This window comes from Dermacentor albipictus, chromosome 1 (assembly GCF_038994185.2).
Source record: "Dermacentor albipictus isolate Rhodes 1998 colony chromosome 1, USDA_Dalb.pri_finalv2, whole genome shotgun sequence".
Classification (NCBI taxonomy): domain Eukaryota; kingdom Metazoa; phylum Arthropoda; class Arachnida; order Ixodida; family Ixodidae; genus Dermacentor; species Dermacentor albipictus.
The window spans coordinates 168,429,316-168,447,764 of record NC_091821.1 but is presented as its reverse complement, the minus strand read 5'-3'; the positions used below and the strand labels follow the sequence as shown (position 1 = coordinate 168,447,764).

At 44.6% G+C, this 18,449-nt stretch overlaps 2 long non-coding RNA genes across 3 annotated transcripts; one reads left to right on the top strand and one right to left on the bottom strand.

Moving 5' to 3' along the window:
- Nucleotides 1-3,026: 3,026 nt before the first annotated feature.
- Nucleotides 3,027-8,033, top strand: LOC139051922 (uncharacterized). 2 transcript variants are annotated; one of them, XR_011509604.1, is made up of 4 exons: nucleotides 3,027-3,468; nucleotides 3,538-3,706; nucleotides 5,875-6,107; nucleotides 7,868-8,033. It is a non-coding gene; the product is annotated as an uncharacterized lncRNA (long non-coding RNA). The 2 variants fall into 2 exon arrangements; XR_011509605.1 differs by lacking the exon at nucleotides 7,868-8,033 and having other exon boundaries at nucleotides 5,875-6,850.
- Nucleotides 8,034-8,401: 368 nt separating this feature from the next.
- LOC135911605 (uncharacterized) lies at nucleotides 8,402-18,069 on the bottom strand. Its single transcript, XR_011509602.1, has 2 exons — nucleotides 17,720-18,069; nucleotides 8,402-15,538 (listed from the first exon to the last, which is right to left on the bottom strand). It is a non-coding gene; the product is annotated as an uncharacterized lncRNA (long non-coding RNA).
- Between the last annotated feature and the right edge of the window lie 380 nt (nucleotides 18,070-18,449).

Below are 18,449 nucleotides of genomic sequence, written 5' to 3'. Positions count from 1 at the left end.
CAACCCTTCAAATCAAGATGGAAGAAGCCATCTGAAGAACCGCTAACTCCATATGTAAATAGAGCAAATAAACGTTTTTCACCACCACCACCTATGTGTACGTAAACTGTTCCGCGGAACGGCGCCCCTCTGTCGTCGGCGCCGGACATCGGAATGTGTGTGCCTTTGTGTGTGTGGGCCGTACTGCGGGGCGGCGGCAAGTTTACAATGACTGGAAGAACGTTTCCGTCCACTGGGACTCCGTCCACGTGGACCTCGAAGAGTGACGCCGAACGATGACGTCGAACTATGACGTCAAGCGGAGAGCTTATAAGCAGCGTTTGCCAGCTGCTAGAGCGTGCTCGTGTCGTGCTCGTCGTCGGGAGCTGAGTGCTCGTTGTCATGTTCGAAATGTAGTAGTGAGCTGTGTGCTCGTAAACTGTTTGCTGTATGTTAGTTTTGCGGGCCCCATATGGGAGTCGCGCTAGACTGCCAATGTACCTCATGTTTTAAATGCAAATTCTGCAAATAAATCCTGCTCACCTAGCCCTGTCGCACCAAGATCCTCTCTACAGCTACGACTGCCAAATCTGACAATGCACATTGGCCCTCAATTGAAAGTTGTACCAGTTGTACTCCACCACATGTGTTTGACGCCTTTTGATTGCTTCAAGTCCAGCTAAGTCGCATAAGCCTGTTCCTTTAGTGAGTGAAACTCAGTGAGAGAAACCTGGCCTTCCTGGCAGAGCAAAGCAGTTGGAAAAAATGAAGCACACAAAGGTAGAGAGGTTTTCGTATAGCCTGTACAATGAGAGATCCACTGAAGATCCAGGTGCTGTACCATATATTCAGAAGATAAACCATTTATCTAAACACATGCACAGGGTGGAAATGATTGCATTCCTATTCATATGCTACATAATGACATCATCATCATCATCATCATCATCATCATCATCCTCAGCCTGGTTACGCCCACTGCAGGGCAAAGGCCTCTCCCATACTTTTCCAACAACCCCGATCATGTACTAATTGTGGCCATGTCGTCCCTGCAAACTTCTTAATCTCATCCGCCCACCTAACTTTCTGCCGCCCCCTGCTACGCTTCCCTTCCCTTGGAATCCAGTCCGTAACCCTTAATGACCATCGGTTATCTTCCCTCCTCATTAAATGTCCTGCCCATGTCCATTTCTTTTTCTTGATTTCAACTAAGATGTCATTAACACGCGTTTGTTCCCTCACCCAATCTGCTCTTTTCTTATCCCTTAACGTTACACCACAAAAACATCCCTTAACAATCACCACAAAAACCCGCCGTATTACTATTATTTCCACAGGTAATTTGCATTGCTGCTATGAAATGGCTGTCTCATTGCACCACAATCTATAGCAACGAATACATTGGGCATTTCAAGTGGTCCATGAAAGCGGGATGGGCACTAGGCAGAGTGTTCAATGCCCAGCCTTGTGTGAGTCACTTAAAGCTCGTCACGGACACTTGCTGACATTGCCTTCAGGCGGGAACGGGCCTTCCTGTTAGATTCACGTTTGACGTATAGGCTTTCGCGTTATTAGACATTACCTTGCCCGCGTTACTTGGCTTCTGCGTGCGTGAAGGAACGCGAAATGTGTGAATGCAATTTGTTCATCGACAAAAGGCGCCCTTATTTTGCAAAGGGATTTGGAAATGTATATGCACCCTACATCTATCGTCAATGCCGGCGCGCATCACTTGAGTGTTTTCGAGGTCGTGAGAAGTGTCTCGACGCGGTGTCCAAGGCCAAACGGGCATCCGGCTTTACCAGAAGGCGTAAACACAACTAAAAAGTGCCACATATGACACACCCTGCAATATACATTATCCGTGTCGGCATCATATGCAGTCGGCGCAGTGTTACCACGACCCTCCGAAACCGACAGTCCAAATCAGGTGACATGTGGTGCTGTTTCGTGGATGCAGTACAGTTCGTTCGAAGCTTCTGTAGCTTCGTAACGGCAACGTTATTCGCACTCGCAGTACAGTACACACCACATGGCCACAAGGAACCACAGCGATCATCCCACTGCGTGCACGCGCGTGTAGGCGCCGACAGACATCAAAAAACGCAGCATCAAATAAATGTTTTATCTATTTACCCGTAGTCTTTTTAACAACAAAACGATAATATTAGCATTTTATGCCACGCATGAGGTGACGTCCTCATGCGTGGCAACAGCGGGCTCCACTTGGGGTCGTCTGCTACCACGTGCGTGCACCCAGCGCCGGCCTAGAATCTAATGGGGATGCTCCCTAGTAAGCAACAGTGATTTTGACGTCAACGCTTTCGTCACGCCGGGCTTGGCAATGGAAATTTCTGTCCAAGTAGCATGACGTCATAAAGCAGAGTGCACAGACCTGTTATCTAGGAGGCGCTGTCCAGACCCCACGATGTCGGCGGCGGCGTGAAAAACAAGGGACATCGACACCGAATCGAGTCTCGAGTTTGGTTGGTTCACTTATCACTCCTGATCAGCATTCTGTCAACGTTTCCTTCCATTCTCTTGTTTAACGTGTGTGCTGCCTGGGTTGAGCGTCGTCGGCGCCGCACTGCTGTTGCATTCATCTCGATGTATACAGCTGTGCACTGGCCGCGCTTCGTATATACGCTTGGGAAAATATGTGCCATAAGTGGAACTTCTTTTGCAACTGACGTAGTAGTTCTGCGGAAACCCGCAAGGTGGAGAGAAGGAATGAATAAAGGGGAAATCAGACATCCACCCGTTCGTAACAATTGCTACGAACGGGTGAATGTCTGATTTCCCCTTTATTCATTCTTTTGCAACTGTGAAGCATCCCGTCTTTCGAAGTGAAAAATTATGGGCGTTAACGTGCCAAAACTACGATCTGATTATGAGGCACGCCGTAGTGGAGGATAGTAGTTTTATCGGCCGTATAAACTTGGAAACATTCGCTTACTAACTGAATTAACAAGGATGGTGTCAGCGCGCACAAGTAGACATAAAAAAACATCATACTCGATGAGCGCGGACACTCGTTGAGAAGCGTATCCCCGCAGGCCGGCTGTACCCGGTTTAGAGGCAAACCGGATGTGACGTGAGCCAGTGCCGTACTCCCTGCCCCCAGATAGGTACTTGTACGCCTAGGGAAAGACGCTGCTAGGTGCTGCTGCTAAATCCCTGTGGTTTCTGCCGGCTCACGTATGTTCGTTCGCGTGGTCTTGTTACGCCTCGCTGGATCGTGTTCAGTCATGCCGTCCTTGCGCGGCGTCATTGTCGGCGAGTCAGGTTAAATTCTTTAATAGGTCGCGCCTGTGCCTAATTGAGTCTATTAAAGACTGCACATTCAGTTTTGCTGGCTACAATTCAGTGTGGCTGGCGTGGGCTGTCTCCACGATGCGCTTCGAGCGTGTCGATTTCGCCGTTCTTTATGTTGGCGGAAATGACCGTGAAAGCAACATGGATCTACAAGAAATGTGCAACAACATCAAGGTAAGTCTACTGAAATCACAAAATTTGAAACAATAAGCGCCAATAGTTGTGTTTTCTTTTAAATTTTAGGCCTTGATTGTTCAGCGAGACGGCGCCCGTCGTGCTGGTTTTCAAGGTGCTCTCTCGCTGGCTAGAAGATGCTGATGCAGAACAGAAAATGCAAAAACGTCGCTTGCTCAACCGCAAATTGACGGCTACGCTGAAGCGCATGCCGTGTCTGCGGAATTTGAACCCCGAGGTATGGACCCCTTTTTTCCAGAGGCATGCCGTTACATACCGTCAGGAACACGCTTGGCTTATTTCTGACTCGGTAAAAAAATGTTTCACTTTTTCTCGCTGCTCGCTGCTGAAGAAATGCGGACCGTTTGTCGTAGTTGTCTCCATCACAGGGTGGCATTACTGCGGTGAACAAAGCAAGTGTTGCCGTACATACTGTGCGCACTTCACCCTTTGTTGGGCGGTCGGAAAATATTGGTCCCACTATTCAGGGCAACTTCGCTACTCTGTAGCGGTGAAGTGTAATTTCTACCATTGAACGTTCTTGTGTAGACATGTTTCTGAATCACGTTAAGCACATTTTTTCGTCAATTTCTTTGTCAAACATGCGATAGAGCGGTTGCGCAGATTGTTTACTTCCCTTTCTACAATGTTTGGTTTATTCTGTCGCCGTCCTTCAAACCACCACAGCGGCAAATCGACTCTTTTGATCGAAATTCCGCGTTTTCATAATAGCTGAATTTTGGTGCGGTTAGGTGTCTAAATTTCTCGTGCCCACAGCTACCAAAACAGGTGATCAAATTATTAGCATCGCGAATAAATCGCATTCCTACATATGCAAGCTGCTACATATTTTTGATTGATTGATTGAATAACTTTAATGAGCGGTTCTTAAAACGAAACCCGCTTTGCCTCTTCCTTGCTCAGTGGGTGGTGGCTGCTGCAGTCCTGCCAATATTGGTCACTGTGTATGGCACTGGATATGTGCTGCTTGGCATGTGTCCAAATGGCAACTTGGTTACCTGTTAAGTGCAGCTCAACATGTACCACTGGGTAGACACGTAGAACAAGAGGCAAGAAATTAAGTATACAACAGGAAATTTAAGAAGTCAGCCACAGAGAAGTCGGAAAGTCAGCATCGAAAGCAACCGAGTATGGACAAAAATGAACTAAACGAGACCAGGACATGCATTGTGTGCAGAATTATAGAAGTAAACGAGTGGTTGCATTTTACTGAACATTACAAAGGCTTCACTTATAACCGATTTTCTCATATGCATGGGATCTGCAAACTTTTCTGTGCAAAACTCTACCGGAAAGGATATATTGCTTCCATCGGTGTTAATATATTTCCTAGCATATTTTCTCTTTTTCAGCCAACATACACATCCCCGTTAAATCAAATAGATCACTGTAGATGGCTGCCACAAGCATATTACAAGAACTGTGAATTGGAAGCTGTTGGCTACCTGTGGCACGAAGTCATGCAAGGGTACATGTAGTCTTTGTGTGCACATTGACTTCATGTTTTACTCATTTGACTGGCTCCTATTGCACTCCGGCTGAATAGCAATAACACACAGGCCACTTTACGCTCGAGAAGCCTGCGAAAGCTGCAGGTACATTCATAAAAGTTCATAAGTACATGGCATTAGTGAAAAAAATTAAAACCTTTTCTGGTACAGCCATGCGTTGTCGGAAGTGTCTCAATGCATTGCAGTGATTAAACAGGCACATATTGGCTGTACCACTTGGATTTCAGCGTGCACGCGTTGGCTGGATAAAAAATTCTACCATATTTTAACACCGAACATTAGCTCACGGGTGGAAAGCGCTGTTTCTGTTGTAAATAGATGTGGCTTGCACACAAGGTATGCTGCATGAACAGAAGGTGCTGCAGCCACATAACCTGACCTTTGATCTTCATTATGCTCACAGATTGAAGGGATGGAACTAAGTGCGTCTTTTAAATGCTTGATTTCAGCCAGTTAAATTTGCCAACACGGGGGATTCAAACCACTGGTGTCCATCTGCTGTTGGGCTGGATTCTCAATTTAGTGAGAATACTTACTGCGTTCATTGGTGCTGACAGATATCAAGTCAGTTGTAGCTCGGCATTTACTGTATTCCGTTTGTCACCAAAATGCTAGAGAACCACTCGAGATCCTTCGATGTCAGCATCGTCATAATCAGTGGGCACCCCATAAGAAAAATAGGTCAATTTTGGATGGTATCCTTGCAAGTGTGAGAAGGCTAGGCCACAGAAACTCTAGTTTCTGATTTGTGCACTATTCAGCCACGTTAAAATGTGAGGAGCCTAGACATCTAAAAGACGAGGAGCAAGCAAATTGAATGTAGCTACCAAGCAAAAAATGTGGAAGCGTAAGCTGTTGATTTTTTACTCTAAAGGCACGTTCACACTGAAGACGGAGCGGCTAAACCGGGCAAAGCTCTTGGCCAGGCGGATAAAAGCAGGCGTTGAACGTGGCAGCAAGCCCGATCGCTTGCGGACCACTTTTTTTCCTGCCCGCCAGAGCTGTCTGCTTTGCTGCAGCCAATTGGAACACCAGACGACACCGGCGTGTGCGCGATAAGGATGGACGACCGGTGCCACGAGACGGCGACAAGTGCACCACAAAAACGTAAGATACTCCGCCTCGGCGGTGCGGGCAGCCAGGCAAGCTGTCCAGTATACAGGGTGTTTCAGCTAACTTGTGCCGAGGCTTTAAAAGAGAAAGACCGAAAGAAACTAGGCCTGCAGTACTCAAATGCAATCAATTCAGTAAACTACCCTTTTGAGCAACTTTAGTACTTACAGCTCATTGAGAAACATCTGCTTTATTTTTATGTGGTTATTTTTTCAGGACAAAAGAAAGTGCACAAAATCGAAAAAAAGTACCATGCAACTATGCACTTTTTAGCAGTGATGAACAATGCGGCATGCAGACAGGATGTAAAAAATATGCAGTTCCGACACACTGAAAATTATGTAAGCAGCTTTCTTTGCTGCTTCTGTTCGTTGATGGCATTTGGCAGTGATGTGTTAAATGTTACCTTGCATGCACCACTTGTGTTTGTAGTACAAAGAGCTCACAGACAGACGTGCGCTCCGATGCTCAAGGTGGTGTTGTGCACCATCCATATCCTGTGAGAGTAGTGGCACTGTCATTCCCTCACATGGCGCATCGCATGGCGGGTGAGGTAGAGAAATCCGTTTATTGAATCCTTAGGAGAAATAGTTGCTGCCACGTCCTGTGCCCGACAGAGCAGTGCCTGCTGGCCACCCAGTGTTGCAGTGTAGGGACATTGAAGTTTTGATGCTGGACCACCACTTGCATACTGTCGTTTTGACGGCGTGGTGCTGTATTGCAGTTTTGCATCTGCACATCCTGTGTCAATTGTTGGCATGGACACACTTGCCGTGTTTATTTTTTTCAGAAATAGCATAAACATGCCATACCACACCTTGAACTATCATTATATTTTTAGTTTGCCCACAACTTTCACCATGTCTAGTTGTAGTGTTTTTCTTTTAAAGAGACTCCGTACGAAAGATGCTTTCTGATGGCATCTTTACCTTCTCGTGTGATCATTCAGCGAGCACAAAGTACTGCAGCTTCTGCAATGCTTTTGTCTATTCCTTCCAGGCACACTACTCTCAATGTATCATTAGCGCTGAAATAGAATACCACTTGTTGCTCAAAGCAGCTTCAATATAGATTCTAATCGGAATAGGCAGACTTGTGGCAGTATACAACTTTCTATAGCCATAAAAGGCAAGCTAGCATAGTGGGGCATCTCAATGCTCGTAAAAGCATTCAACTGCATGTATCTCCAAATAACTAAGCTCAAGCAGACACTGTCAATATCTGTGCTTGTCACGGTGAGTTGGTGCGGGAACTTGAAGGTGTCGCTTTTCCTTCATATTTGTGTGTCTCTTATGTTTTTGCTAAGGCTCTTGCCACAGCAAAGTTGCTCTTGTGGTATTTTAGAAGGGTAATTTACTAATCACCTAGGCGATGTCATTTCCTACATTTGGTTGCACCGTGTGCATCAGTGCAATAAAATGGGTCAAACGGCTTAATACAAGATGTTGCCAGGCCTTTTTGGCACGACACTTGTGGATAACATTTTGGTGTGGCTTGGGCGAGACCGAAAGAGAGAAATTTACACATACGAGCACAAAGGCCAGGCACTGTTCCCTTGTGGCCTGCACAACCACTAGAATAGCAGCTAGTCTTATCAATTCATACCGAGTATCACAAAGTGGATTATTGCAAGAACTGTAGCTTGGTTGATACAAGGCACTTACAGCTGTAGCTGAAACATGTACAAGGTTACAACACTCTTCACCCTTTTTGTATTTAAGACTTTTTAAACTTTGCCCGCAATTTGATTACAGCTTTCCAGAGTTCCTTGGAAAATCCGCCCATGCTCCTGCCATGTACATTGCCCCCCCCCTCCTCGATGTGGCATGCAAGATGGCAGCAGCAGCTGTGGAACAGTTGAAGAGGCGAAGAAAGGTCCACATTATAATAGGTTGTATGTAAATAAAACTGATTGAACACAACCGATTCGGCTTCCACTTTCGTCAAGACAATTGTCAGCAAACAAATGGAGTAATTTCAGTAGGGCGATACTAATAGTGCATAGAAATTCTTGGAAGCCTCGTCAGCTTTCTTGCTGTTAACAGGCTGTGTTGGTGAGGTGGTTTAGGCAGGGAATGCCAATTCATGAGGGATGGTCATGGCCACCATGTTCAATGTATGTGCAGCATCAATCAGTTCTCTAGACCGAGTGCACTAATGTCATGGCAGGCCAGCACTTCGTCGCATGATATATTTTCAAACCTCGCATGCTTTGGGGCTCTGAGAAAATTAATGAAGCATGAAACTAAAATCGGCATGTTGCAGTTTTCAATACAACCATCACTGCATTTGTCCATTCTTGAAACAAATTTTATTGTACCAAATGCATACAGAATTGTGGAATATCCGAAGTACATTTTGCTTGTTTTGGTCAAGCAGCTGGCAGAACAAAACCACAAAGTTCCAAAGCAGGAAGGTAACACTTCTTTTGAAGTACACAACGAGTGCAAAACTTGCCGCCAATTAAAAAAAGAAGGGAGCTGCGACACACCATTTCTTGGTTCTTTGACCATTTATTTTTTCTTTTGTGGCTGATGTTTAAAAATCCTTGCTATAGCAAATGCGAAGACATCAAAAATCAACGCACGACAGATATTGGTACTATGGTGTAAAGTAATGAAGATATAATTTTGCATGCACATTATTTCGTCTGAAATAGAGGGATATAGCACAAACGTTGCTCTTCAATCCCAATCAAATATAAGGAACTCGAGGGCTACGGATGATTGTTGAGGGCCTCGGCTTCTGTAATGTGCAGCTATACTTAAGTACACAAGCATTTTTGGAATCTGCCTCTACCTGGGTGCAGCTTTGTGACCTGGAATGAAAAGCCACAGCCATTGAGCTGCTGCAGTGGTGACATCACAGTAAAAGGGAATAGCGAAAAATTAAAACAATAATATGGCCATGCAACTTGCAACAAATCAGATAGGTCACCTGAAGCTTCTATTTCCAATTTTTCTGGTGTTGCATAGAAGGGCAAAAATCTTGAAATAGTGTACGACTTTCATGCATAAACAATTGTGCATATCTACTTTTTTTTAACCGTGCAGATATTTAGCAAAAAGTTTTGAGCACGGAGAGCCCAGCGTTTTTGCAAAGGAGTTTCTAGGTGAGGTGGACACACTATGCTGCTAATAATGCGAGTTTCAGAAAATTAATTTTGAAAAATTCAGTCACTTTTTTTATTAGTAACTTGGCGGCAGCCTTCTAAATGGCATATTTGGAGGCAGTCGCATGTGAACGCACACCCTTTCTTTTTCTAAATCTCGAAAATTGCACTTATTTTGAGATATTCATTATCGCGCTCAATTGAGTACAATCAAAACTTGGTGCATCCTCCTCCACATCAGGCGGCAGTGCCCTGTCAAGAAGTGTGGGACAAAGCTTAAATGATAGCCTGATATGGCACACTGACACACATGCTTGCCAGGCAAAGTGTGTCGTATCAGCAGCTACAATGACTGGCCAAGATGTTTCCATCTGATGAGATAGCGGGACCTTCTTTTTTGCACTCCCAGCACACTCAGTTCCAATATTGCCTCGATTTGCCAGTGAAATTCAATGATGAATATCTTGAATTAGGTGCAACTTTCAAGATTTGTAAGAAATGAGAGTGCATTAGAGGAATTCCTCTGCAAGAATGCCACATTTTCCGCGCTCATAACTTGAAAACCAGAAAATCTGTACGATAATAAAAGACGCCCTATACGTATACAGTGCATTGGAGCATTTCATGCAACCAATATTCAAGCACCTTCTGTCTACAAAGAATTCATAAAGCAAATTTATGCACTAATACTGGAATCAGTTACGAGCACTGGAAATGCAAACACTGTTACGAACCCTGGTCACATGCCAGGCATTGTGTTGCTGCTCTCTGCGTAGGGCCTATGAATAAAAACCACCTTCAACATCGCACAGTAAGCTACTAATTGCTATGTGTAGGAAGACTTACAGTTCTTCAAATGCAATTATGACCTAGACATTCTAAAGCTTTTCTAATAATGTACTTTTAGTGAACAAGTCCCCAAAACTTGGAACAACTCTGAAGCTATAATGCCATTATTATCTGAAAGATGCACTACACATTTTTTTAACGCAGTAAGGAAACATTCATAATCGACAATGCCACCATAGACATGAGAGTCATAATATTGCACTGCGTGCAGCAAGGATAGCACAATCTCGCACAAAAGATTAGTCTCTCCCGCAGCCTTTGAGGCCCCCTTTATTATGTCTCGCTTATGATGCCGTAACATAGTACGAAACCATGATGACGTAACTTATGATCGTGAGTTACTCTTGAAAGAAAGCTTGTGCACACATGCATATTCCTGCATTGTAACTCTGGAGTGCACTTACAGTAAGGACACTGTGAAAAGAAGAAAAATAAGGCCAACAGCAAGAACCAGGCAGCGCAGTGCGATTTGCACCTTCTCGGCTGTTGTCGGTTTAAGTCACCTTTGCTGCAGCAGAGTCGTGTTATGCGGCGAAGCATATTTATCATCATGCAGTGAAGCATATCTGAAGTTAAAGGAGACACTGTCACGGGGCCCCTGCGGGTGCTTATGGTTACCCGACACTAGCTTAAGTACCTATACTGTGACCTCTTCATGCATTTGGACAACACCAATCGCCATGTGTAAACCTCTGTGTTCACTGCTAATCTTGCCAAGAGCCTAAATTGTTCCAAACTACAAATTTCACTAAGTGGCAAACTTGGCAATGCTTCTGGAACCTCATTCTAAAGTACTTTAATACTACCAGGATGCTTCAATGTCAAACTGGATTAACAACCTGAGATGAAATTGCGCCAGCTTCTAACTTTCTGAATGTTTGCTTCACCTCCTACATCAGTGAGTAGGCAGTGTTCAATTGGCGCTCCCGCTTCACCAAGCAGACGACCGCTGACGAAAGCACAGTGAAGGCGAATAATGAGAGCGCAAGCAAACATTCAGAATGCGAGATCTCGCCCTTGGATTTAGAGAAAGGAAGGGTAATTTAATCACCAAGGAACCGAAGTATGCATTCAACAACAAAAGCTTCTGAACGGGCCACTTCCACATCAGCACTGTGGAAAGACTCTGATGAGCTTATCAACCAGCAGAAATTTTCACTCGTGGCAGAAATTTTCACTACCACAATCGCAGGTTTAAAGATATTTGCATGATGACATTTTGGTCCAAAAAGAAGATCCGTTTGAGCGATGGTGTAAGCGTGGTGCCCACTGTTGGCTCGGCTTGCGAAGGGCGACCTGCTGATACCAGACACTTAAGCAGCTCTTTTTGATGTCTGAATCGATGGTGACATGCACTAGGTGTCACTGCTCTTCGAACATGTTGAGCTGTTGTCCTTGCTTCATGAAACATTAAGTAACTACAATTATGACATTGTCAAACAAAAGTGTTGTATTAGAGAATTTTGTTAACCACGAAGCATAATATCCCTGTACATTATTTGCTATGCAGTCTATGTAGTATAACTATTTTGCACCTCTGGTTGGTGAAAAGAAATGGATTTTTGCAATACCAATAGTATTAATATTCGAAAAATATTCGCTTCGCACTTAGGTTTCATTATTCGAATTAGCTTTGAAATTAAAAAATTGATATTTCCACACCCATGGTTTTTACTCAAATACCTGGAGCATAAGTCATTTGAGGACGTAACTTCAGGAATAGCAACAGTATGCCACCAAAGAGTCAACACAGTTCAAATTTTTTTTACATTCTTTTACAATTGTTTTCTACTGTACATCATTAAAACGATCTTAAGCCTCAATAATTGACTAAACTAAGCTTTGATAACAGCTGCATGCTTGGAACGAACGGTGCATGTTCCAGCCACTCTAGGGTAGCAGTTTAGGGTAAAAAATATCTGTTACTTAGGAATGCCACTTGGTGACCTTGTGCAGAGAAATCCCAGCTGGACTTTGCCATTTGAAGCTGCTGCGCACAATGGCTAATCACTGGCTTCTTTGGTCTTCTCGATGGCATCTACTTGCTTGAGAAGCTCGACCTCAATGACGTCTGACCACTGGCAGCACATATTTCTGTTTATCACAGATAAAAATTGCCTATGAGCTCTTATTTCGCCCAAAACACAGACTTTTGCCACATTTAAGAAAGTGGCACTCTCCAAGTCAGTGTGGTCAGCATGTCTGGCATGCACTTTTATCTCCTGCGTCAGAGTGGAGTTACTATCCTAAATTAATGTGCTACAGAGATGACAGAGAGGTTGGCAAAGAAGTTATGTGCCCAGACAGAAAGAATGATAATATTTATGTCTACTGCAATCAAAGCCATCTATTTGAGCACCTTGCACCACCAGAGAAATCCTAATGGCTTCCTTTTCTTCCATCTCATAATGTGGGCGGTTACACCCCATTAAATGGTCCCTAAGATGGTTTTTGTCAACCCTGAGGAAATCTCTCACAGAAAACTTGTAGACAGTCTTGATAAGTGTTGTCAGATTACCTTTCAATGTGTCCTTTATCATCACTGTGGTGATCGTAATTTCAATTCATGTGCAGCACTCACACAGTGTGCACTCCTTGCAGACATCTGTAACTAGTGGCAGTTTACCAGCATACTTGAAGGGAGGAAAAAAGAGCATGGCCACACCAACCACATCACAGCATTTGCATACATCAGATGACATTGTGGAACCTAATTCTATGTCAGCAGGAAATGCATGGCTGCTGTCGCTATTTCGAGTGCAAATATTTGTCCCACGGGTACAGAGAAGTCATTATGGCAACCACATAATCCAGGCAGCTTAGTGCTGGGCAACTGCAATATTTATGAAGCAGCACACTGCATTCAAAGCCAGGCACTGTCACACTTGTCTGGGAAAATCGGTGCTTGTATACACAGGGGCTGGACCATTTCAAACCACAGTCACATTGGAACTCTGTCCACTCTCGTAGGGTGCATTTTCTGTGTAGTCACTGCCACTGCAGGAATAATTTTCTTCGAACTGCACAAACAGAAAATTGTAGCACTGTGCTCTGCAGTGCTTGGTGCAAAGGCAGAGCAGCCATGAGCCTTCTCCCATCCACAATTCAGAAATCCGCCAATACATAGATGGCTTACAGTGGCATCTCTACAGGCAGCACACACCACCTATATGCTGCCACTTAGATTGCAACACACTGAGGGTCTCCATGCCTTTATGTAAATGCTCAAATATACTACAGGACAGGATCTTTAGGGAATAAAGGTTGTTTCACGGTCCTCATATCTATGCTATGACAAAGCCAACTCCAACTGCACAGGTAGAAATTGCTGTGGAAAATTAAATTTTACAGTTCCATGTACCATATTTTCCATACAGTACTATAGTCTGCAGGATCTAATTTGGGCTGAAAAGCCCCTCTCATTAAGCACCATGGCAAATTTTAGTTATAGGTACATTGGAAGTTGTAAGATGCCGTCAAGGGAGCATTTCCTCAAACAAATATTTCTAATTAGTTAATTATTAAAGGAAATGGAAGAAATTGAAATGTTGCATTTTCACGCTGCCAGGACGCGAGTGCTAAAAGTGACGGCACTCAGCCCCTTTGCCTCCTAGTGATCTTCCTTCTTCATCTTCCCCCATGACGGAGCCAAGGGTTCACGTCATACTCGCTTACGAGCCGTCTTTTCTTTCCTTTTTTTCTTCTCTTTCTTTTTTGCTGTGGGGCACATATCCAGGGATGGCATTTAACATTGGTTGGCTTACGAAAGTCACGTGCCATGGTTGGTGATATTGCAGGCAGCACGTTTTACATATAGACATTTGTGCATGTAACCTTGACTCTGGCTGAAGCAGGGCTTCGTTGAGACCATGATGGCTTTTGTTTAAAATTTCAGTTGTTTTCCCACTGTGCATCATTTTGATAATTTGGAGACAGGATTGTTAGTGTGTGATCTATGCACTGCACTTGTCGGTTTGCAACTTCCAATCTTGGTGAGACGCCTTTTCATATAACAAAGTGCAACTGAACTTCCTGAAGGCATTTGCCTCCTATGTTCAAGGGAAGCAGCCCACATCCGCAAACCTTATTCACAGATGTCAATTCTTTTTTTGTTGCTGCTCCGTATTAAAGATGGGAACCCAAGACTGTGGAAGTAGCGTGGGCTTGGTGGTCTGGAGCTTACCATTGGTTGTCGGATCGTGCCGCTGACTGCATTTTGCAGCGGCTCATGAGTGCCGAGGGGGCCAGGCAGGAGATACGGCAACAATTCAACGAGTAGCAATGAATGTTTACTTCACATTGTTACGGAGTGGTCAACTCTGCAAGTTTCCCGATGGTGAGCGACAGACATGCTAGTTTGCTCAAAAACTGAAGGCTGAAGTCCATTAGCGAAGACGTCCTTTATAGTGTTTGGAATACCCTCGCTCAAGAAAAGGAGAGAGAAAACACTCTCCACGCTGGTGGCTGCCGCTTGATACATGGAAGTGTTCAACTAATTTTCTAACCCCCACTGGCTCAGTAGAAGGAAAGGCACTGACATGCGCATACACACACACACACGCACACAACGCTGGCATCTTCCCTGCCGAGGACAAAGAGAAATAACGAATGCACACACGAAGCTTAATCGTCCCACTTGCTGAAGGGAGACAACACTGTGGAGACTAAGCAGACATCAGGGTGTTGTGCAAGCCGTGGGTAAGAAGGCGAAAATGCCTGCACAAATGATAAGGTCTTATTGCTATTGGGGCCTCCTAGGCGTTTTCCAACGGTTGCAGGCGGCTCGGCGTATCTAAAGGGTCCAGCCTTTCGCTGTTGCTTTGGTGGCGCGACACAAATCGTTGACCACACAGGCCAGTCATAACATCAGTTAGACTAGTTCTTGTGCACGCTCACGGACACTGAGCTTGAACGACGCCATGAATGCTCTGTCTTTTCAGTGCTATTAGAACTGTTCTTGTATTTTCTGTGTATACGAAGTCGATTATAAATCTCTTGTGCATTTTGCAACGTGGCCTTAAATATCCAAGCACTGAAACGCAGCCACATGATCAGAGTAAGCAGCATTCACTTGCATATCGTGAGTTGCCAGAATAAATTGAAAATATTGTGCTGCGACTATCATTACTGCGTCATGAAGCAACCAGAAATGACAGTAGCATGCTTCACAATGCGACTTTCATTTCTCCCCTGGTGCGCTTGTACTTCTCTGGTCCCCTTTCCACTGTGTAGAGCTCCCAGAAAAGCTTTTCTCAGGACAGGGGACCATACTGTGCGCTCAACCAGGTGGCACCCATCACCACAACATTGCCCCAATCAGTCTCACCTTGTCATCTCTCGTCCTGTCCAGTGACGTTCTTCACATTTCAAGGATGAAGGTTTAGCACTGTGCTTCCGATGACTCTTTAGAGCTCTGGGACAGTGCTTCCGCTGCCAGGGATAATGCTACAGAACAGCGAGTCCACTGACGCAGGTACGCAATGTTTGAAGAGACAAAGATAAAACCTTGTGCAGGCTGTCCGACATGCATATACATCTTTTTCTGCGCCTCTTTCTAAGCAACAATGCTTTCACTGGTGAACAGGAAGGCAGCCTTTGTTTCTTTTTTTCATTATCGTTTCTCAGTTTTACAAGGCCATAAAAAAAATAAGGAAAACAGAAAAGATTGCGAACCAGCCCTGCAATTTTCTTGAATTATTGGAAACGAATATGTGCGAACAGAGGATGCCAAATGAAATGAACAGCCAGGTGCAACAACAAGTCACATCATTCAGGTGGTGCAGGCGGTTTGGGAGGCCCATAAAATGCCTTAATAATGGGATTTATTTGAGCGTGAACATGGTGAGAAGGCTGCTTCTGCCTTGCAGTGGTATAAAGACTGCTGCATGTCTGGAGGTTAAATGCTCATCATTCTATCATGCATGGAAGTATTCCGACTATTTAGTGGAGACATGGGAAAGCCACTCAAGCCTACATTAGCAAAATGTGTGGTACTGATTACAGCGAACGCACTCCCTCCATGTTCATGCAACCGAATGTAAACATACTGAAAGCTGAGGTGTACCTGACGAGTGTAGCATTGTGATGCTTGCCAACAGCCCATAGGACAGGAAAGGCAAATCCCTGTGCACGCATAGTGAATTCGTCACTACTGTGCATGCTCATTTCGGCAAACTGGCATAACAGATGTATTGCGAGTGCAATATGTGACTGTAAAGCATGTGGCGCGTCTTTGTCACCATAGCTTGAGCTTGGTGAGAATCAAGTGGTTTGATAAATGTACAACAGAGTCAGCAATGGTGGGACAGTTCTTAGAAACTTCAAAGCATGCCCGTCTGGCTCTACAGTGTAAAAAAAAAATTGGCTTTGATCCAAGAGCCAGATCTTTCTGACTGGGCAACATTCATGCACCAGCTTTGTCAGTTTTTTTATGCTCCCACTACTTGTGCTGAGGTTGTGAGAAAGGCCTGGAGAGAGTATACAATTAGAGAATCATGTACCTCTTACATTGTGGATGTCCTGGAATTGTGCTAACGCATGAACACCACCACGTCTCAAAATGATCGAATGCGACATATTAAAGGCACAAGCACTGTTACCTTATACGCCCTTGGTATGCAGAACCCCAGCACTTCTAAGGAACCGCTTTACTCGTGCCGAGCTAGAGCTATGGCGAGGAAGAAGCGACACACTACGTACGGATGAGGAAAATGAAGGAAAGCCACATTGCGCTCACAATATCGCTAACGTGGTAGTTTCCCAAAGGAAGCGGTCACACTACTGCGTATAAAGTGTATGCACAGGGATACTCATGTCTTCCCTGTCCAAGGGATTGGTGGCAAGCACCACAGAGCAGCACTGGTCAGGTGCATTCCAGTTAAATTCTTAAGAATTGAGAAAAGGCCGATTCCACACAAAGCAACGACCTGACACCCTTGCCAACAAATATGTTGAACTGGCATTGAGTTTCAGGTATTTGCGGCCACACATAGGTAAACCAATGGGCAAGGTTCTGACTGGTGTTGTAGAAGTCGCGGGGCGCTTTTTTCGTTGCGACGATAGATCGGATTCATTTACAAGTACTGCTCCAGGAGGGCACATGTAACCGGCAAACAGAGGCCTCAGGAGAGCATTAGACTGGAAGCAGGGCGGTCCCAAACTGGAAGCAGGTTATGTTGCCCCAACCCACGGACCACCCTGACTCCTGCTTTCTTGTCCGCGAAAGCGGACAGCTGATCTTAAAATGCGTCAGAAAATTCGGGAAGTACGACTTACACACAGCCTACGGGCATCATAGATATACTACTAGCACGCGCAGGCCTCGGCGAGCCCCAACCCATGGACCAGTCCGGGTTCTAGCTCTGGTGTCCCCGTTACCGATTTGGTGTCCTGGAGACGCCGCCAATAATATGAAATAGTGACACGTTGTTACTAGTAAAAAAACACGATTTAAGCCGCTAACGCTACGTTCAGCACTGCCGCGCCCAACAACTTCTGCAACACCTGCGAGAACTTCGCCAATCAATGGTTGTTCTTGGCAATACTTAGAACTTGTGAATTTTGTGTACCGTTCATGCTTAACTTTGTAGTGCACTGTGGCTTAATGAAGCACTACGCTTGCGTGTAGCATACGTACACATCTTACCTGATAGACGGTGAACGGGGTCTTGTACATATATCCGCTGAAGAAGAAAAGACTACACCTTCACATGTGTTAAAACACATGCCAAACTTGAAAAAACAAACGTACAATGAACCTTCACACGTTAAAATACAAAAGAATCACTTATAAGGCGAAAACTATTGAAAACTTCGCAAGCGCCACGGCAAGCGCAAATCCGCCATTGCTGCTGATATTGATGTTGATCAGGCTGTCCCCTTGCGATCGAGTCGGCAAGCGCGCGGAAGCGCGTTTCTTTATTCTATGGAAGCGCAATTGGCGCAATGTAGCCAAAATAAGTAAATAAAGAAAACTGTGCATCAACTCCAAATACACACACGCAAAAGAAAATAGTCGGGATTCTCTATAGCGATGTTTCCAACCCCTTGACTGATATTTCATACAGCTCGTTGCATTAATTAAAATACCTGCAGTGCATTGTTTTCATAACGCGCAAAAAAAAAAAATTCTGCGCTTAAGTTTACCCGCACAAACACGCGGCGCAAATTCGTAGAACGCCACCAGTGCAGCCCCCACCCTCCAAGAATATATATAAAAGACTAGTCAATAATAATAGCATATAATTATAACGTGAGCGTCAGTGCAATCAATGGAGAATTCATTTTATTTGTTATAGAAAATCAAATGCAATGCAGTAAACAATGGATAGAATTAAGCATACGGCTTCCTGGAGTCTAAAAAAAAATCTGCCTTG